Genomic DNA, 22,098 nt, shown 5'->3' on the forward strand with positions numbered 1-22,098 from the left:
ATTCCTCTCTTGCCATCAATCGAGCCTTTGGAGTGATGCAGGGCTTCTGCCTGGCACATTCCCTGCTGCTTTCATGACAAATCCGGTAGGTAGGTTTTAGGCTCAGAGGAATGGATGGATGGGTCTATACATTGACCTCTACCCTTCATCCCAAAGGCCATCTCCCCAAGGCCACCTGAGTAATTCACTCCTCTCCTTTCAGGCCTTGATTTCCACTCCTCTCCCACCCACTGACAGAAGCTAAAATAAGAGGCAACCTTTCTTTGCCCAACTGTTATAAAGTCCTGTCTTTGCAGATCTCAGGCTGATTGTCCTGGCTCTGCTGTCTGTCTGTAAATGAGGCTCCTCACATATAACGGATGGCCCCATGCTCTGGACATACATTTGACCTAACAGGAAGCGGCACTTCTAACTATTTAACAAGACTGCTTTGGAGCCAACTTCTTTGGATGGCATTCTCCCTGGGTAGATCATTTCTAATCGATAAAAATTGTCCGTGGGAATGAGTAACTCCCACCTCACATCGAATGACGGAGGATGTTTCTTGGCTGTGAGCTCTGAGAGCCCCTTGCCTCCTGAATAAACATCACGTCAAAAGTTAGTCCCTGTTCTTCCCGACAAGCCTAAATTTAGCAAAATTAGGATATGGATTTTCCTTTATTCTCTGTGATCACAAATGTAATGTCAGATTTTTTCTCCCAGAGAGCTTTTCATCCCACCTCTACTCAGTGTCAAGGTTGTCAGAACCATAATTTATTCATATTTTTGACCTCTGGGGAGGACAATATCCAAAGGGTCAGGGAGTGTTATTGGATGTCAGGATGAAAATTCACTGCTCGGAGCCCTTTACAATGTTACATTTAATCAGGCCCTTGCGAATGAAGCTGCGATGTTGGCTGCTGTATTTACCCCTGAAGAGCGAGCCCTTCCTTATTAGCAGTTATGCAATATTTATGCATTTCCCGAAGTTCTCGATGTGGAAAACTCTCAGAGCCTGCTTGGTTTTCTCTGTAAAGAAGGGGAGGTCTTTGATTTCTGCCCTTGTGCTTGAGTCACCACCGTGACCCCTGGAGCTGCTGTGAGACCGGCCAGGAGGGGCGAGGGGTGCTGAGCGTGCCGCTGTGGACTGGGCCATCTCCTTCTGTGGTCCCTCTCCCAGCCGCTCTGAGATCTGCCTCTTCCTTGCAGGGCTCTCAGTGCAGCTCTTTACCCAGAATGTCAAGGCCTGGGCAAGCCTGGAAGCTTAATTATATTCTGAGAACTGTGTGGAGAGGCCTAGAGGGCTGGAAGAACAATTAATCAATGCTAAATAATAACAATAATTATTCTCTGATTCACGGATAGAATAACTCCCTCATTCCTGACCTGCAATAGATACAGCCCAGATATGCACGGCAGAGCCTGTAGGCTCATTAGAATTCTTGCCAATCGGCATCTTATATGTCTTCTAGAGAATTCTATTTTCCCAGTCATTGTAAACGGCTTGGAAAGAGCTTTTGTAAACCCCACTGTCTTTTGATTGGTTTGTCTCCATTCCCCTTGAGGCCGCCAGGGGATAAGGTTCTGATGGAGTCAGTTCAGGCAGTGGGGGAGAGGGTCAGGCTCCGGGCTTTGGGACCAGGCAGACCTGTGTTTATGAATGGGTCCCACCACTTCTCTGCTCCATAACCTTTATCGTGTCACTTAACTTCTCTGAATCTCAGTTTACTCATTTGCAAAATAACAGCAATAATTATTTCTCTCCAGAGGGCCCTGGGGAAGATTATGTGTGATGAATATGAATTGAGATGGAGAACATTTTATTTTCTTCAGAGCTGGTACAGGGAAACCCTCTGATGTGGAAAGAATCCCCTGATTAGCTCACTTGGGGTTGAACAGCCAGAGCCTGGATACTGACGGTCACATTTCAGAGGAGGCAGAAACTGTCCTGCTAAGTAGAGGGAGAGGACTGGGAAGCCGCCTCTTCTGGGGAACATTCTAGAAATATTGGTGAGGCTGATCCCTAGTGGACGCTGGTGAAGGGGTAGCAGCCTTGGGATCAGGTGGCCCAGGGCCCAGAGACAGTAGGGAGGGACAGTGAGGGGCAGAGGGAAGTCACAGAAATCCTTAGGACTTGGGCTTTGAAAGAAGGGTTTGGGCAACAAGGAAATGTCACCTTTAATGCAAGGGCCAGGGCCCCCCAGCAGACAGGCTTAGCACAGAGCGTGCCTTCTGGTAAAATGCACAGTAAGCATTTGCTTTGGTCAATGTTAGTGTTTTCCTGTTAGCCTGGAGGAGCTGGCATGTCAAGTCCATCCCCGAGGTGGACCAGGCCTGGAGAAGCAGTCACTTCTGCTTTCAGACTCCTACGGCCTTTGAGAAGGAACTTGCAGAACTGAGGGCTGTGAAGAGCATTAAAAGGCTGGGCCACTGAGACAGGGATCCGATGCCAAACTTTCGTCTTATCCCATCTTATTAACCATTTGTAGGCTTTTTGTGTCTTACATATGTGTCAGTATCAATCATTTGTATTATGAGTTTCTTTTTTAATGTAAATGTACCTGCTCAAGTACCTCCTGGAAGCCCAAGGAAGGAAACACTATTCTCCCTGTTGCTCTGAGTCTAGGGAACACAGCAAGGGTCTCTCCCATCACAAGTCCCCTCTGCTTGCAATGCTCTTCCTTCATCTCTGCAGGTCTGAACCCCACCGAACCTTCCAGGTCCATCTTGGATGCCACTTCTCCATAAATTTTTCCCTGATCCTACAGCCAGAGGGTGCCTCTCTGCTTGGCATGCCCGCTGCAGCTGGAGGTTTCCTTTCTTGTGGCACTTGCCACTTTCTGCAGGGCCCAATGCACACATAGTGGGCCAGTGACATTCACAAAGGATGTGCCCAGGACCTTCACAGGTGCCCAGATCATAACTTCCACTCATCACCATGGATAGCTGCTTCCACAGAACTTGGATTTTCTATTTAAGAGCTATCTTCACTTCCTTTTCACTTTCCCCATCTCTTCAAGCACTTACTTTCCTATGGAAGCTGTTTTGTTTTTACAAAGCATCAATGTTTTCACCCCTTCGCTCCAGTGACTGCATTGACTGGTGCTGTTCGATAGAACTTTCTGCAGTGATGGAAATCTATATCTACACCATCCAATAGGGTAGTGACCTATGTTATTGAGCGCTTGAAACGTGGCTAGTGCAACTGAAGAACTGAATTTGTAATTTTATTTAACTTTAATTAATTTAATGCTAAATTTAAATAGCCACATTAAACATGGGGCTAGTTGTTCCCAGTGGGGACAGTACAGTCATAGAAACTGACAGGAAGAGAATCACACAAGTAGGTGGCCGGGCTCCCTCGCTGGCTAAGGAACTCGCTTTTGCACTCAGGTCCTTGAAGAGTGCATGATTCAAAAACATGCTAAGTTTCCACTTATCTCTCAGGGAGGAGATAGCAGGAGTTAAAAATCTTGGCATGCCAAAGACGAAGCGTCTTCTCGTTTTATCTCTGCCATCCTTACTTCAGGGAAGCACGTTAACAAATTTCTGTAGCCCACACAGTGCCTTTCAAAGAGTGTGTGTATAATAAATACTGGAGGGGAAAATGAGTGGGGACTTTATGCTTCTGAAAGACTTGCAGCCACTGTGATTCTCTGCTTTTAAAAACAGATACAGGGAGTTCCCTGGTGGGAAAGAAGTCTGCCAATGCAGGGGACACGGGTTTGAGCCCTGGTCCAGGAAGATCCCACATGCCACAGAGCAACTAAGCCCGTGAGCCGCAACTACTGAGCCCACGTGCTGCAACTACTGAAGCCTGCACACCTAGAGCCTGTGCTCCGCAACAAGAGAAGCCACCGCAATGAGAAGCCAACACACCAGAACGAAGAGTAGCTCCCGCTCGCTGTAACTAGAGAAAGCCCGTGCGCAACAACCAAGACCCGATGCAGCCAAAACAAACAAGCAACAAAAAACCAGACGCAGTTAATGTTTGGGGTGAGGATATCAGGAGACTGAAAAGAATCATTCAGTAAATATTGATTGAGGGCACCTTCTGGTACACAGTGATCACGGTAGAAAAGGGAACATGAGGGCTGTTTCTTTTCTCCCTTACAGCACGGTGGTCCTGGAAGCTTCCTTGAAGGAACTTTGACAAGCTTATTGGTATGGTCTGGTGTTATGGATTGAATTGCGTCCCCCCCACCACCAACAGTTGAAGTCCTAACCCCAAGTACCTCAGAATGTGACCTATTTGGAAGTATGATCATTGCAAGTATAATTAGTTAAGATGAGGAGTATTGGAGTAGGGTGGCCCCTTAATCCACCCTTAATCCAGTAGGACTGGTGTCCTTCTAAGAAGAGGGGAATTTGGGCACAGAGGCAGAGACACACAGGGAAAATGCCACGAGGCAGAGATAGGAGTGTTGCGTCTACAAGCCAAGGAAGGTCGAGGACTGATGGCCACCAGGAGCAAGGAAGAGGCCAGGAAGGCTTCTCCCCAGTCTTGGAGGGAGCACAGCCCTGCTGACACTTTTTTTTTTTTTTTGCGGTACGCAGGCCTCTCACTGTTGTGGCCTCTCCTGTGGCGGAGCACAGGCTCCGGATGCGCAGGCTCAGCGGCCATGGCTCACGGGCCCAGCCGCTCCGTGGCATGTGGGATCTTCCCGGACCGGGGCACGAACCCGTGTCCCCTGCATCGGCAGGTGGACTCTCAACCACTGTGCCACCAGGGAAGCCCCTGCCGACACTTTAATTTTGAACTTCCAGCCTCCATAACTATGAGAGAATAAATTTCTGTTGTTTTAGCCCACGCAGTTTGTGGTACTTTGTTACAACAGCCCTAGGACACTAAGACAGTTGGTTTATGCCAGGATGGTTGTGGTGATACCCACAGGGACTCTACCAGTGGGTCAGTGAGGATTCACTGGGCTGCACTATGACTGGGGGGCAGGGTGCACAGAGGAGGTGCAGGCCAAGGTGGAGTCACTGCAGCCACCAGCTCCTAAAGCATTAGCGGGATCTTGCTCTGGTTCTGTAGACGCCAGGGTGTTGGAACAGAGACAGAGCTCTGGCCCCAGCACCACCACTTATGTTGGTCAAGCCCTGCTCCTCTCCTCTGCGAAATGGGGATGCATTGTCTTAGAATTTTCCCCTCACTTGTGTGTCCCGGGTGTATCTCCGCAACTGGATGGAGACCTTTGGAGGGCAGGAATCATATCTCCTCCCCCGCTTCAAGGTGCTCAGCGGGTACTGGATGTTGATGGCGCAAAGCGCCCTGAGATCGTCAGTCACATCTGCTCCACTTACTGCTGTAGACCCAGTGCCTGGGGCTCAGTAGATATTTACTGAATGAATAATACAGTCATAAATGAAGATCCTGTACTGAGTTGGTGGCGCCCAGGTCTCTCCCTCACATCGTACTGATGCTCACTTTGGAGGTGCGGGAAGGTATAACGTACCAGAGTGTTGTCACTTCTGGATTGCTTTCATCCTTTGTATCTCGGATCAACACCAAAGGAGCAGTACTGAGGGACCAGGCCTCCAGGGGACCATGTGTCTCTGTCATTGACCCCACAGCTCCAAGGCCTACATTTTCCATCTACTCAGAATAAGAGAAAGGATGGTGGGTTAGGGGGAGGCAAGTCCAGGCTGGGTTCAGAAGCGGGTGGTGTGGCAAAGTTGCCTCAAAGAAGGCATGGAATTAGGTAGGATTTGGCTTCTCTGGATTGCTGCAGTGTGGAGAATGTCTGAGTGTTCCCAATGAGCCTTGAGCTGGAAATGACCAACCAGCTGAAATTGTCAGCCCTGTGACTGAGATCAGACAATCATAACACAAACAAATAAATAGCGAGAACAGTCCCCTCTTTATGAGTGGGTCCTTGCATTCTCCCTCTCTTCTTTCCTTCTTTTTAGAGCAAAACCGCACATCTTCATGTTTCCATCCTGTGGCGCTGCCATCACCTGGAAATACATTTCGATCAGATTCGAGCTGGTTTGCCTCATTAGGTTTTTCTGTTCATCCTTGTCAAGATCTCCCACCTGCACTGTGGCCTTATTTCCTTGGTTGGCTGTCTCAGGGGAGAGGAGGCAATGGCAAGAAGACCTCTGCTGAGAAAGGAGGGGTTTAACAAGGAGTTGCTGCCCCTGAAGCCCCCATGGAAAGAGCACATTCTATTTAACTAGAAGGGCACGTCGCAAATCCTGTTCAGCCGCCCTTCTTTTCCTTCCCCACACCTCCCTGCTCCCGGGCCCCTGCCTCTTTGGGGGAGGGAAGGGGCCGCCCTCCTTGGATTGAACCTGAACTGGAAACCAGCTCCTGTGAGCTCAGTTAACTCTGAACAGAACTGTTGGCTCCTTCTTCTTCCAAAGGAAAATTTACAGCTCCAATTTTTACAATTTACATCTTTCATTTAATATTCCAGCCTTCTTTCCCCAAGGCTTCCGGCACAGCTCGTGTCAGAAGGGACTACTTATTTCCCCAACCCTTTTTGCATTATTAGTTTCATTTATTATTTTTATGTTTTCTATTGGGTTCATGTACATATCATTTCTCTGAGCTCCCCGGAGGAACTGACAGGGAGCTGGGAGCCGTCATCTCTCAGCCAGGGAAGCTAAGATGCTGTCATAGATTCTCCAGGGAAAATATTTCTGGCTTGTGCATTTCAAATTAGCCCCAATTAACCCCTCATCAACCAGCCCCAAAATGTCCATGCAGATGTTGTCAAACCTTCTGTTCCCCATTCCTGTCTGCTCCAGACAGTGGGGGACTTCAGGGGACAACATGATATTTTAATCTCTTAAAGAACTAAACTGCCTTTCTCCCACATCCATTTATCTTTTGGAGATACACAAAGCCAGAGAAGACTGGAGTTTAAAGATGCATCATTGTTTGAGAGTAGACAGGCAAACTGATTTTACTTTGCCTTTGAAAATCCTAATATTTCTATTAAATAAAGGTGAGACAGCCACAGAGCAGCTGTGTGTCCTACGACACCTGCTGGACCGTGGCAAAGGAGCCTTGTGCAAGGTTATGCTTGGTGGCAATGATCTTTACTAGATGCCCCACGTCACTTTCAGAAAGGTAAAGACTTTTGAGAAAGTCACCTTTCTAGGCTGGTATTTAGCAGACACGTTTTGAGTTATCATGGGTGTAAATGAATTCTCGCTCAGCTTCTAAGAGGTAGGATTGTCCCTTAGAAACATTTCTGTTTGTGGGCAAGAGAATTGTTGAGCGTACATGTTCTGGTAACTCAGGGCAGAAAACTGCTTCTTTGGGGCTTGGAAAGACCCAGAAAAGTCACAGTGATTGTGTGTGGATTGGAAGCTCTTTGCTGGGAAGACCTCTGTTTCCCACCTTACATCAGCTACAGTGATGCCTTTGCCTGGATTTCATGCAGGGGGGAGATTCCTGATGTTTGCTGATCTAATCACTTCATTCCTCTTCACGGGGGTAAAGGGTAACAGGGTGTCAGCGAGGAGGGGTGCTGAAGCATAGTAGGCTTGAAGGGATCAGTCCTTCCAGAGTTACGGCAGTTTTGTGGCAGGCCCCTTTGTGTCCCATCATCAGCTCCATGGCTAACCCTTCCATTGCCTAGTCAGATCCCAGGTCCTCCGCTGAATAGGCTCGACGTGTTTGGTTGTGAAGCGCTTGAGAAGCTCAAGGTTAAATGGAAACCCCTTGTTTATTTTGGGCCGAGTCATTCCCATGACCCATTCCTGGACTCAGCCCCATGTACCACATGACTTAAAAGGCTGCAGATTTCCAGTCACCCTGGGAGAGTTTGAAAATCTTAATGTGAACAAATGCAGTTACATGAAGATCAAGCTGAAAGAGAAGTTCATGTTTATGTGTTTATGCCCTCAAAGCACTTCCTCACTCATTATCTCATCTGTGCTTCCTTAGCCCATCACAAATGACTCGTTTTCTCTTCCACACTGGATCCTTCTTACAAAGTGCTCTTTGAAGTTAAAATATTTGACAAAATAAAATTTTGCCCAGAGTGAGACTAGTCTTGGAAAACCTGACTATATCTGGGTCAGATACATTGACAGGGAAGAATTGATTCAAATTGTGCCAACACATGGTGTGTTTATTTCTTAGAAGTAATAATAAATTAAGAACAATAACACTGTGTTGTTTATTAACCTCCTTGGGAATGGACTCCCCCTCATGCTGAGGCTTGGTGACATGTGCTGGTGTCCATTGCTCTCCCCCTGGATGAATAGTAAGTTTCCGGAACGGTACTTACAGTCTGTAATACTATTACCACTCAGTCTGCTGTGGGGTCCCTCAGTCATTTTTTTTCAATTAAAAAAGGCCCAGTGCTCTATTAACCTTTTGTCTGCGGCTCCATCCTTCATGCTGCCATTGCCCTGAGATGACGATCCATGTATTAAAAAGGGCATATATTACTGTAAGCCACCTCCACGTTCTCTGTCATTATAAAGATGAAGCATCATTTTTTCATTAAAAAATATGAGACAGTTTGTCATACTCACAGCTGCCGGGCCTGCCTGCAATCTCCTTGTTATAGGATGTGAGAGGTGACTCCCACCACTCAAAGCCCGTGGGCTGGAAGCTCTCCTGAACCACTCCCCATGGAAGATGAGCCAGCGAAGGGTTTTGTTGCCAGGAGGCAAAGATGAGGCCTATTGACATTTTTTCCTGATGGCTGCTCTTAGGTGAAACACTAGCCTTGGTTTACCAGATGCCTGAGCAGTAAATAAAACTGCAGCCTTCACACCATCTACAGCTGCACAGAACACCGGGTGGCTTTCTGAGTCCTCGACTGCCTTCTCATGTGGGAAGCAGACAACTTCTCCAGGAAGCACAGAGTCCAGGCCATACACTCTGTGCTGTGGATCTCTCTGATTTTCAAGTCTTACAAGAAGCTGCCCAGAGTGGCCAATCTGGTCAGGTTGCCAGGGTTCGAGTCGACTTAGAGATAAGCACAGCCAGGTGTCCAGAACCCAGCCACCATTGTTAGCTCTCTGACACCAGGTGACAGCCATCTAGGGTCAGTGTCTTGGCTTCCAGTTTCCAGAACACTCAAGGAATTGCCTTTCTTTTCTCATCCCAAACTTTGGGGGAAAGGTGCTGAGACCATTGGGTCTTTGGAAGTACAATTTGGCTACACTGACATGGAAGTTGGAATAGGTTTGATTGCAACTGTTGTTAAAATCACTGTTGGGCTGCACCTACTGGATTTCCATGTAAACCTCTGCTTGTCATTCTGGCCAACCATGCCTCTCTGTGTCTCCCCTGCTCTCCCCAACTTAGGGTCTCAGGGTCTCCTAATCCCTCCAGCACCTCAGTTAGAACTGACTCATGGGAAAGAAGCCAGCTTCTCATTCAGTTCAACAAGCATTTATGGGCCATGTTGATCAGCACCATGACTAGTTTGTGATTTCTGACCTCACTTGTGAAAACTGTGCAACAATTCTTTCATTCATCTCTAATTGAACACTATTCCTGGGCCACTTGTGAGCTCTTCCAAGCCCTGCTCTCCCTTCTCATGAAAGGGACAACATTGTCACTTTCTGGCTTCTGTGTGCCAGATACTGGGGGAAGCAGGTTTGCGTCGTGGTTGATATAGTTGCCAAATTGCTCAAGTTCAAATTCTAACTCTACCAAGTACTAGCTCTCTGCACTCGGAAAAGTTCCTTGACCTCTCTGAGCTCATTTTGTCACCTGTTAAGTTGGGCTATTAAAGAGTATCTCTCATGGGGTTACTGTGGAGATGTAATGAGACTACCAGGAAGTCTGTGCCTGGCATGAGGTTAAGTGCTCAACCAACTCTAGCTGCTGTTATTTTCAGCTACTCACTGTCACATACTTACCACTTTAACCCTTATGAGAATCCTCTGAAGTAGGCATTTTATCCGATTTTCATTGGTGAAGAAATTAAGGCTTGAGAGGTTATGTGACTTACCCCAATTTCCCCAGGGGTAAGCTGTGGAGCTGGTAATCACACCCAGGTCTGTGGTTTCCCAGGTGTATCTTTTTTAATTTATAAAAATATTTATTTATTTTATTAAAAATGGAAGCGTTTCCCCCCCCCCCCCCACCCCGGGCAAGGCGTGCACTTTACATCGTACCTCCAAACTCTTCATGGCCTTCAATCATATTTCTACTCCATTCCAAGGTCACTGTGCTTATTTCATCCCCTTCAGCTTCCTTCAGAACTTGGCTCCAAAAGTTTTCACTGTACTCTTGTTCCTGTATCTTCCATAGCTCCCTCTACATGGCTTGGTCCATGGGCTTTTCTTCTATTAACAACAATGCCGATCAACAACACTTTTTAACTCCCATGCATTGGTGGGCTGGAGATAACTCCTACCAGCTCACAAGACCTGATTGTTAAAATACCAGGAATTTTGCAAGACAGTTGACATCATGTTGGTAGCTTGAAATCAGCCATGAGCATTTACACTATGGACATCAGCAAATGCTACAAATCAGGGCTTTATTTTTGGTGTCCTGAGAATTGGTTGTTAAAGCTTACCAGCATGTCACTACTCCCACCCACATGTCCCCAACTACCAGCACATCTCCCCTTCTCTTTAAAACCAAAGTTCTTTTTTTTTTCTTTTTCTTATTGGAGTAAAATTGCTTTACAATGTTGTGTTAGTTTCTGCTGTACAATGAAGTGAATCAGCTATATGTATACATATATCTCCTCCCTCTTGGACCTCCTTCCCCGCTTCCCCCCACCCCAATCTAGGTCATCACAGAGTACTGAGCTGAGCTCCCTGTGCTATACAGCAGGTTCCCACTAGCTATCTATTTTACATATGGTAGTGTATTTATGTCAAACCTAATCTCCCAATCTGTCTCACCCTCCCCTTCCCCCGCGGTGTCCACATGTCTGTTCTCAATGTCTACGCCTCTATTCCTGCCCTACAAATAGGTTCATCTGTACCATTTTTACCTCTCTACCTCCCTTTCCTCAAATTACATCTAGTCTCCAGAGGAAATGAAGCTTTTGTCTCCACTCTTACCACCAAAATCAGCGATGACCTCAACCCATCTCAACGAGCCCTCATTTGGTGCTGTTGATCTCCCCCTCATGAGTCTCCTTTGGTTGATGTGACACTGTCCTGATCACCCTCCTTTTCCGAGCACTCCTTTTCTTTTCCTCTGGGTCCTGTCTGTGTGCCTCTTCTCTTCTCTCTAGACTCACCAATTTTATCCACTCCATGATGTCAAATGTGACCCACATCCTCTTGATTCCTGTAGCCTATGCTTTATGTACACGCACCACATCTCCTCAGCCCACTGGATTTTAGTGCACCTGTGCTGAACAGCTCATGCACACATAAGAATGCTCTGGGTGTCACTTTACTCTCCTGCCTCAGGGCTTTTTCTGAAGCTGCAGAGGGCCAAATTTGAGTGCAGGAAGCATGGAAGAGTTAACACTTCCTGGGTGCAGCCCTCACCCGATGGGTATGTGGTAAGTGGATAAATCCTCCACCTTTCATCTTTAGAGGGATAGATCTGTAGTGGTTACTACCATGTGACTGCAGAGAATCTCCGGTGAGACTGAGCTCCAGTTGCCCACTGACATAAGCCACTCAATAACACACTTCACTGGCTTTTCTTCATGCCCCGTCTCACTCTACACTTTTCTTTACTCTGCTCTGTGGCATCACCTCCCAACTAAACTACCTGCACCCGAGTCTGTGTCTCAGGTTCTCCTTTGGGAGGAACCCAAACTAGAATACTCCATGGCTGAAATTTCAGTTCAAGACTCACTTCAGATCTCCAGACCTGTAGCATCTGTAGATGGATACTATCTCAACATCAACATGACCCAAACTGAGCCCATTCCATTGACTTCTGCTCCTGTCCCTACACTGATTTCTGCCTCTGATACTCTCTGCACTCTGGATTATTCCGTGTTAGCGTGATCTACTCAAGTTCCCAAGCTAGAAATCCCAGAGAGTAATTTTCTCTTTTATTTTGTCTACTATATCGGATTACTCACCAAGTCTTATAACTTTGAAATGTCTCTCAAATTTGTCCCCCGGGCTGAGGAGAAATTGGGGGAAAATCATCAATTCACCAGGGGCTCTTTCTCCTCCAACAAAGAAATTGTGCAAGCCTCCTCTTGGCATTCACAAAACGAAAGCGGCATGAAGGTTTTGCAGGTTCAGAATGCCCTCGGGACATTGGAAAGAGTATGTTTTCACTACAAGTATGCTGAGATGTGTTCTTCCTTCTTCATAAGAAGTGGCTGCTGGTTCAATCACGAAATCACAGGAACTGTGGCTTAGTTTGATGAACTTTGTTTTTGAAATGCCAACCAATTGAAGAAATTTTTTTTTTTTTTTTTTTTTGCGGTACGCGGGCTTCTTACTGTTGTAGCCTCTCCCGTTGCGGAGCACAGGCGCCGGACGCGCAGGCTCAGCGGCCATGGCTCACGGGCCCAGCCGCTCCGCGGCACGTGGGATCTTCCCGGACCGGGGCACGAACCCGTGTCCCATGCATCAGCAGGCGGACTCTCAACCACTGCGCCACCAGGGAAGCCCTGAAGAAATAATTATTATAGTAAGTTAAATAACGACTGTTGCTCACTGAACCAATCTTGCTTCCTCAGACATCTGTGGTCTGGACCCTTCTTACCTGCTCTGGGTAAGAAGGGTCCACATGCTTCTGGCATGTGTTTAGGTAGAAGTGGTAAATGGATGCATGCTTCTGATGCACCAAAGCTCTACTTGCCAGGGCACTGCTCTATTTTCAGAGCTGCTAGGCAAGTATCTCTTCATCAAACATCACCATTGAAGCATGGCAGCCCTTCCCCCAGAGACTGCAATTTTCTAGACCCACAGTTGGCCCCAGAGTCCTCCCGAAACAATGATATTCCCTCTCCCAGGAACTTGGAGTTGAGATTCAGAGAGGCTGGCTCACTTAGTTGCCCGCACTGGCCCTGATGTAACACTGTTAGCCAATGCAGATTGTCTTGACTACTGAGGTTGCCATATTGGGGCAACCATTTTGAGGCAACCATCAGTGATTGACATTGACAGGCATCAGAAAAACCAGGTTAAAGAAAAAAGCAGAAAGATGCAGAGAGAAACATAAGTGAGCCCCCAAGGGAATCCAGAGAGAGGCAGATTCTGTATAGTTTTCTGACATAAACAATGCTTGGAGGATCACGTGCACATCTTTCCACACCTATGATTATTTCTTTTTTGTTTTGTTTAATAAATTTATTTATTTTTGTGTGTGTTGGGTCTTTGTTGCTGAGCATGGCTTTCTCTAGTTGTAGCGAGCAGGGGCCACTCTTTGTTGCAGTACGCAGGCTTCTCATTGAGGTGGCTTGTCTTTGTTGCAGAGCACGGGCTCTAGGTGCGCAGACTTCAGTAGTTGTGGCACGTGGGCTCAGTAGTTGTGGCGCACGGGCTTAGTTGCTCCACAGCATGTGGGATCTTCCTGGACCAGGGCTCAAACCCCTGTCCCTTGCATTAGCAGGTGGATTCTTTTTTTTTTTGGCAGGTGGATTCTTAACCACTGCGTCACCAGGGAAGTCCCTGATTATTTCTTTATGATAACTTTCTGCAAATGGAGTTTATGTCAAAGAATATTTACATTTTAGGGATTTTGATATATGTGCCAAATGACCCCTGAATAAGACTTTTTTAAAATCAATTTTTACCCTTATTTATAGTCTGTGTCTGAGTCCTTGTGCTCTGATACTCCCTAGATATTATCCTATAAAGAAAATATTGGGAACAATTTGAAGAACATAAACATACATTTCATAGGAAAGGAGATAAAATGGTTATTTAATATATGGGATGATGCCCAGACTCACTTACAACAGGAGGAATGCAAATTGAAACTATCCTGAGATAGCACTTTTTACTCATCCATTTGGTATCACACTCTGTTGGCAAGGCTGTGGAGAAACAGGCACACTCATGTATTTTACGTGGGTGTGTAAATTGGTAAAACTCTTATAGAAGGCAATTTGGCAACATTTCCTGAATTAAAAATACATATACCCTTGGTCCCAGTAATTTCACTTCTTGGAATTCATTCTCCAGAAACCCTGGCATATTTGGGAAATGACATATGTTCAAGGTTATTCATTACAGCATTGTTTACAAGAGTAAAAGACTGGAAACCATCTAAATAAATTATTGTACATCTATACAATAAAAAACTATGTAATGCTATATAGAGAAGTCCTTAATATACCCATATTAATAGTTGTCTAGCATATATTGTTAAGAGGGAGAAGCTAGGTGTGAAACTGTGGATGTATGTGTATATATATAATGCTGTATTTTATTTAAAAGGGAGGAAAATAAATAATAATGCATATTTTCTTGTGTATATGTATATAAACTCTGGAAGGGTACACAAATATTCATAGCAGTGTTTGCCTGTTTGGGGTGTGGTGAGCCCCAGGCAGATGGGGGGACAGGGTGGGAGGAAAATGGTTCACTGTATTCTTTGCTTTTTGATTTGGGGACCATGTAAATATACTTACTTTTTTTAACAAAAAAAATAAAATGAAAAAAATGTAAAACCCACTCACTTTTACAATTTAAAATTTTAATTTGCCTTTAAATATTTAGTGAATTTGAACATTTTTTCATAAACCTATTGGTCATTGGCATTTCTTCTTTGGGAATTATGCCGTTGGTATACTTTGATGATTTTTTTAAAAAATTGAAGTTTCTTTTCTTATTGATTATAATTGCATCCTCTAGCTTAAGAATACTAACCCCTATCTCTCACATTTGTTTCATATGTTTTTCCCAGTTCGTTGTGTATCATTTAAACCTTAACAGTACTTGATTTGTTACATTGGAGTTTAAAATTTTTATGGAGTTGAAACTATCTGTTCTTTTACTTGTAAAACTTCCTTTGCAAACATGATTAGAAAATTCTCTCCTCTAAGATGAGATATTCACCTATATTTTCTCCTAGTTCTTTCAGGGTAAATCCTTAATTCTTTTGGAATTTATTTTTAGGTACTGTACAAAGCTTTTCTTTTTAGCAAATTGCTAGCCAGTTGTCCCCAAACTAGTTATTGACTAAAAGTCATCCTATGCCCACTAACTTGAAATACTAATGTAAACTATTTTTACCCATGGGCCTGTTTCTGGGCTGTCTTTTGCTCCTACACTGATCCACCTAGACCTGTACCAAACCAACCTGGCACTCGTTAAGAACCCACCAAGTTCTAAGCCCAGAGCTCTGTGCTTCCACATAGCATTTGCTAGACCCTGGGCAGGAACTGAGCACTCCTCCTGAATCCCCGTGACATGCATCACCATATGCTCTGCTGGGGAAGGGTGTGCTTGCCCTCCAACTCCCATTGTATCTGAAGGGCATTTTCTCCTTCTCTGCCAATCTGTGAGCTCTTCAAATATAAGTCTATATCTTCTATTTTTTACACTTCCACCATGTGCCTACCATCTGACAGAGCACACAGTTTTGGTTTCAGCTGTGGAACAATGGAGAATCCACTAAATTCCAGTTTGGCCACTTAATAGCATTTTTATGTTATCTTGGAAAAGAAACTTACCCACTCTGACCCTCAGAATCTTGGCCATTGAAATGAAGGTAATAATCCTTACCTCATAAAGTTAGTGTGGGGATTAAAATAAGTAATACTCAAACATTTCTGGCACAGACCCTGGTACATAGGAGGGCCTCGGTAAAGTTTCATTTATTCATTCATTCATTTAAAGTTCTTGTTCATCAAATATAAATGAATATTTTGATTGATTCATCTGTCTCCATCATCCTGAACTTGGCTGTGCTGAATTAACTTCTCCCATAATGGCTTCTCAGACAAGGGACTGGGCAAGCCTGCTGATGGGCTCCCGATGGCTTAAAGCCAAATAAGATCCCAAACCACCTCCAGCTGGGGTTTTGAACATTTTGGGGTGTGCATAGAGAGAAGGACAGAATAAGGGGCACTGAGCTTGGTGGGGAAGCCGGAGGCTCTGATATGTGTATGTGCATATATGTGTATGTGTGTGTATGTATATATACATAGGTGCATATATTTGTGTATGTGTGTATTTATATTTAATGCATTCAGTTGTTTTTGTTTGTTTCCAGCAGTGGTCAGAGATTACACATTCTGGAGATTCACAGAGAGAGAGAGAGAGAGAGAGAGAAAGCCAGAGAGAGCCAGGTACGTGGTTGGCTGCAGGTTCTCTCCCCTCCCCACTCTTCCCTCCTCCCTTTCATCTTATCCCTCCCACACCTCTGCTGCTCCAGGAGACTCGGAGCTGCTCTCTGTGGGAGTTTCCAGAGCTTTTCATCTGAGCTGTGAGTCACACTTCCCTTCTTTGGAGAGCAGGGTGGAATCTGTCAGGGTCAGGGAAGAGGGTGGGGAAATGGGCAGAGGCAGGGCGGATCAGATGTGAACATGCATGAAGCTCTGTGAGGACAGAAAGCAGAACCCCGGCGGCCGTGCGGGAGCCCCCCCGCCGGCCCCCGACCTCCCGGCCCAGCTGGCCTCTTCCTCCTCCGGGCTCCCACAAACACCACTCAGTCCTGGATTCGCCTCTGTAATTGTGTGTCTGCGTATCTGTTTTCTCACTAGGTAGTGAGCTCCTCAAGGCCAGGCATTGATTACTTTTTACCCCTTGATCCTAGCACAGGGCCTGGAATATAGTAGATGCTCAGGAAACACTTGCTGTATAGACGAGTGAGTGAATGGATGTGGTGCACGCTCTGTGGGTTAGTAGTAGAGAGAGTTTCTATAAGACTGCATGCTCTTCGGGTGTGGATAAGGATACGCTGTGCTCCCTATTCCTGAGCGGCTGGGGCTGGCTTCGGTTTCCTGGTCTTCTCTGGGATAACCACAATGGAGTGTTGCGTCCTGCCTCCTGGACTTTATGAAGATGAAGACCGTGCAGGTTCACGCATCCCGCCTTGCCTCCCTCCCCCACCAAGAGGAAGAATCTAAATACAGAGGCTTTTAGAATAAGACCAAAGGGGGCCAAGTCCTGCACCTCCTACCTAAGTGACTCTGGGCAACGATTTCAGTACCTGTAAAGTGGGAACTGGAAGCCTTCTCAAAGGGCTGGCCTCAGGATTCCGTGAACTAGCACGTGGGAAGTCGTGAGCGCAGTGCCGAGCATACGGTTGGCGCTCCATAAATGTTAGCAGTATTCCTAAGCTACGTCAAGGTATAGGTAAACAGCCTATGTCAGGGTAGATGGAAATAGGGGTGGGGAGAGGAGAGAGAGAGAGAGGGAAGGAGGGAAGGAGGGAGCGGGAGGGAGCTAAGGCTCTCGGCCAGGCTTTGCCTCACTGGTTCTGTGAAACCTGCTATGTGACCTGTGGGACATCATTTCAGAGTCATTTCAGGCCTTGGGGCACTGGCCCTGATGTAACACTGTCATTTCAGGCCTTGGGGAGGAGGGCGTCAATTGAGGTACAGGGTTGTTTTCCAGGCCTGTAGTCACAGCCCATGAGAGCTCTCAACCAGGTCACTGAGGGAGACTGTCTTCTGCTCTCTTCTGTTTTTTGGGGTCTGAACAAAGTTCTAGAGATGGAAAGATTTCCATATTGATCTCTCCAGACACATTGATTAAATATGTACTGTCTGCCAGGGGATACAAAGATGAATTAGATACAGTTCTCGCCCCCCTGAAGAGTTCCCAACCTACTTGGCTTTTACCTACAAGGTAAAAACTCAGAAAAAGTTAAATCTTAATCCAAGAGTTGAAATCACAGCTCAAAAAACCCTCCCATGAGGGCAGCACATGAGTTTTGCCTGGTGAGCATGACGGTGAGTGTCAGCTCCAAAGCAGGGGTCCGGGTGGAGTGGGCTGCTGAGAGCTGACTCCCCCGACAGAGGCTGAGGGGAATCTGGGTCCCAAGAAGGAAGGTGTTCTGGGGGAGCTGTGGGGGAATGGAAGTAGTCTTCTGGGGGCGGTGAGGAGACCAGTCTGAATGGAAAGGAGGCGGGAAGCCTGGGCGGGCAGCTTGGCATGTATTTGGAACCATGGGTAGCTTTTGAGCAGGGAAGTGACTCCACGTGTATGACATTTCTAGAACTTCTACGGAAGACTTTCCTGAGTGTTCACCCTTGTGCTGTGAATGTGAGACCCACACTCGGAGGAAGCTGGGCGTCCCAGCCTGGAGGCTCTTCCTGTATCTCCAAGACCATTAGGGCCTGGTTGCTGCTCCCTCAACCCCAAGTCCTGTTTTCTCAGGAGCTGTTTCCTCAAATCTTTTGTGGCCAGAAAGAATCATGGTTTCATTTGGTCTTCGCAACAGCTCCCTGCAGAGTGAGCAGTGTGAGTGACTGGCCTGGTTTATGGGATAAGTTAGTGGCAGGTCTGGGCGCTCCTGGACTCACACTCCAGCTTCCTGGGCCCAAGTTCAGGGCACTGCGTCCTACTGCCCAGCTGCCCCGGGAGCCACAGCTGCTCCTGAAGGTTGGATACAAAAATCTGGTATGAACTGAAGTCTTTGCCTTTAAGGGCATTTTATGTGATCAGAATAGAAGCCATTTCCCCAATTTTGTCTTCAGAATAGCTGACAGGCATGTAGGAAATGATTCAAATAAGATAAGGTAGTCAAGGCAGTTAAGAAAAAGTTGCTTCAACTCCTCCCTGACCCCAATGGCTGAGGTTTGGCCATGAACCTCAGTGTGGGACTGATGACCAGTGTGCAAGAGTCCAGCAGACAGTTGGCCATTCGACCCCCGACGGGAGCACCCCTGTCCAGTGGGCCCGATGGCAGAGACGGGGTTCATTGCTGGGAGCAAATGATTGCCATGGACACAGTGGGCAAGGTAACCTCGGGGCCCACCTGAATCGACCCAAGAAAAAGCCCATTTCAACCCCTCTGTGGCCCTTTTCGAGCCAGGCCTGGAGACCCTCCAAGAAGCTAAATAAGTAGGAAAGTGAGGAGACAGCAACCCAATTTGGCAATCAGCCTGCATCAGGCCAGGCAAGATGGATTTTCAACTTCAAGGAGATTGACAAGAAGAGCAGAGGGAACCCTTACATTTTTCTTTCCCATTCTGTGTCTCTTTCCAGTGAGTTGAAAAATCTATGTTGCAAAACATATGGGCCCAGAAAGAACCCCAACCTGAGGAGAGTTTTTGCCGTTTGATGTATTGTCCCATTTATTTAAAATGATGAAAGAGAGAAAATGTTTTTCAAAGTGACATCATTTATCTTATGATAATCAATGAAACCCGTTTAAACTAATATATTAAAGAAAACATTTAAGTTCAAACCAAGCAAAAACGCGAGAGGTCTTTGAAGGAACCCCAAGGCTCTGAGGGGAGGTGCCGTGGTCTACTCTGTTCCCCTTTCTTAGGTCTGTTGTGTTGGTCATTTAATTTTCTGGACCCTCTTTCCAGCCAACCTGGGCGGCTGCTCTACTAATAAACCACAGGGCCAATTGCTCCCGGCTCTTCCCCTGCTGGTATCGTCATAAATACAACGAGACCCACTTGACACCCTCTGCTTGGGGCTGATCTTGATTATTACCGAGGGGCTGGGGGCCAGGACACCTCTGCCCACTTCTCGGGACTCCCTTCTTTTCCAGGGAAGCCAGCCAGGCAGGTTTGATGTTCCTGGAAATCTTTGGCCACTAGTACATGGGGCCTCAGGCAAAAGTGGGTTCATCCTTTTGCTGCATTGCTGTTCCAGGCCCATGTTGTTTATTCATGTGCCTGTGATTCCCATGGCAGAGAGGAGGGCTGGGAACGCGCCTCTGCCTACCCTCTCCCACCTGCGCCCACCAAGAATTGCTTCTCGGTACGTCTCCATTTTTAATAGTTTCTGACCCAGCTTGGCATGCAGGTGCCCCCAGTGCACGGAAAAGCTGCAATGCCAGTAGGCTTGCTTCCACGTTTGGGCCAACTTCCCTGATGGCCGAGGGAGGGAAGCTGCCTTGTATCCTGTTTGGGATAAGGCGTCAAGGAGGGTTTAGTTTTATGTGGAAGCAGAGGGGTGGTTACCTTTATGACTGTGATCCGAGGGCACTAGGAAGCTCCTGCCACCAAATATCTTACTTACCAAAACATCTCAGTGTCTGAAGCTTCACCATGGTATTTTATGCATAAGGTTAAGCATTCCTTGTTTGCTTTAAAAAAAAATATATATATATATATATAAATATATATATATATAAATATTTATATATATATATATCGGGGGGTCTCTGTTCTTCAGAATTTCTAGGCATCTTCTTATAAGATGCAAGACCTCTTGTGGGCAACACATTGAGTCCGTAGACTCTAAGCGTGAATGAGTGGGCAGAAGTTTTTCCCTCTGAGGGCTCAGGCAGTAGAACTTTTTCTCTTTAGTCTCTTCCCTGGACCCTGGGGGTATTCAAACTCCTGGAACACAGTGGACACTTTTGCTAGCTTGCCTTATAATAATGCTCTGACCACATTTCAGGCACCAGACTTAACCCTTTTCAGGCATGAACTCATTTATTTCTCTAGTATATAAGTTATATGAAAGTAGGAATTTGTCAGTGCTAGAACATTGTCCTTAGAACATAGTAGGAGTTCAAAATATGTTGAATGAATGAATGCTTCCTATCAACAATCTGTATTGTTACCATAATTATCTTCATTTTAGACAGAAGCCAGCTGTACTTTAGAAAGATTAAGTAATGTTTCCAAAATCTCCCGGCGTGTTTGCTGTAAAGCTGAGAATTGAACTCAGAGCTATGTGATCCCAAAGGAGTGCTTGTAACTAGTCCTCAGAGTGACTGAACAGTAGAGAACTTGTGGAGGATCTCCAGGTAGGGGTAGGGGGTGAGACTAGGAAGTCTGCCTTTTTTCTATCTCGCCAAGTCCATGCCAAGGGAATCAGAACAAAGCTGGTCCTGTGTCATTCCTCTACTTGCTCCAAGTTCACTTATGGGTCAGAAGTAGATTACCTGATGATAGAGTCAAAATTGAAGTTCTAGCCCAAAAGGCTTGTCATGTGATGATCTACAGAATGATGTGCTATGACCATCCCAACCCCAATGGCGATGATTCAACCACCAGTGGAAACTAATGGAACTGCCAGAGAAATGTCTTCTGTCTTGAAGCAGCTAACCTTTAAGAGAAGAAATGTGCTGCATGTTTGGAGGAAAACATGGTTTCTTAATCCATAAAACATGTCGTCCTCCGTACTGAAAATATACACTTGGGAAAGTGGGAAGAAGGACGGTAGGAGGAAATGCCTCAAAACTCCCCACAGTGAAACCCTTCAGGACTATTATTTATTCTCTAGTTTGTCATCAGGTACTGGGTCTTATCTTAAACTACATAACTATGTCCCTGATACCTCCTATTATGATGAACTCACAGTGGAGGATTGATTCACATATTTTAATATAGGAACTCATTTAATTTTAAAATTACCTTGAGGGTCCCCAAAATAAATGTTTCAAAAAAAATAAGAGCTCTTTGGAAGACAAAGTCTGTGTCATATTCTTCTTTGTGTCCCTGGGCCTAGTACCAGGACTAGCACATAGTAGGTACACACATAATGTTTGTTGAAGAAAATGAATGAATGAATTCTTTGGTTTAACATTGATTCGAAGCACTCTTGTTCTTACAGCACTGATGTGCAGATGGTGGTGAGAGTGAGGTGTGTAGTAGAACCCTCTACTGGAAAAGGGTTAATCTCTTGGAGCTGGATTAATCCAAACTGTTACTTTACCCTGCCCCTAAGGGCATCATTCAGTTCCAGACTCTTCTTAGTTCCAGGTAGGAACTGGGGTAGACCTTGCCCCATTGGCTCAGCTTTCACTTAGTCCTGCTGATTCTTACCCCATAGCAATATCTCCCAATATTGTCAGATCCTTCAACTTTTCAAAGAGAAATTTAAAATCTGTATTTTAAATTTCTGTATTTCTCTTTAGTCTCTTCCCTGGACCCTGGGGGTATTCAAACTCCTGGAACACAGTGGACACTTTTGCTAGCTTGCCTTATAATAATGCTCTGACCACATTTCAGGCACCAGACTTAACCCTTTTCAGGCATGAACTCATTTATTTCTCTAGTATATAAGTTATATGAAAGTAGGAATTTGTCAGTGCTAGAACATTGTCCTTAGAACATAGTAGGAGTTCAAAATATGTTGAATGAATGAATGATTCCAGGTATGTGAAACATA

Source organism: Phocoena sinus, chromosome 14, assembly GCF_008692025.1.
Source record: "Phocoena sinus isolate mPhoSin1 chromosome 14, mPhoSin1.pri, whole genome shotgun sequence".
NCBI classification, from domain to species: Eukaryota; Metazoa; Chordata; class Mammalia; order Artiodactyla; family Phocoenidae; genus Phocoena; species Phocoena sinus.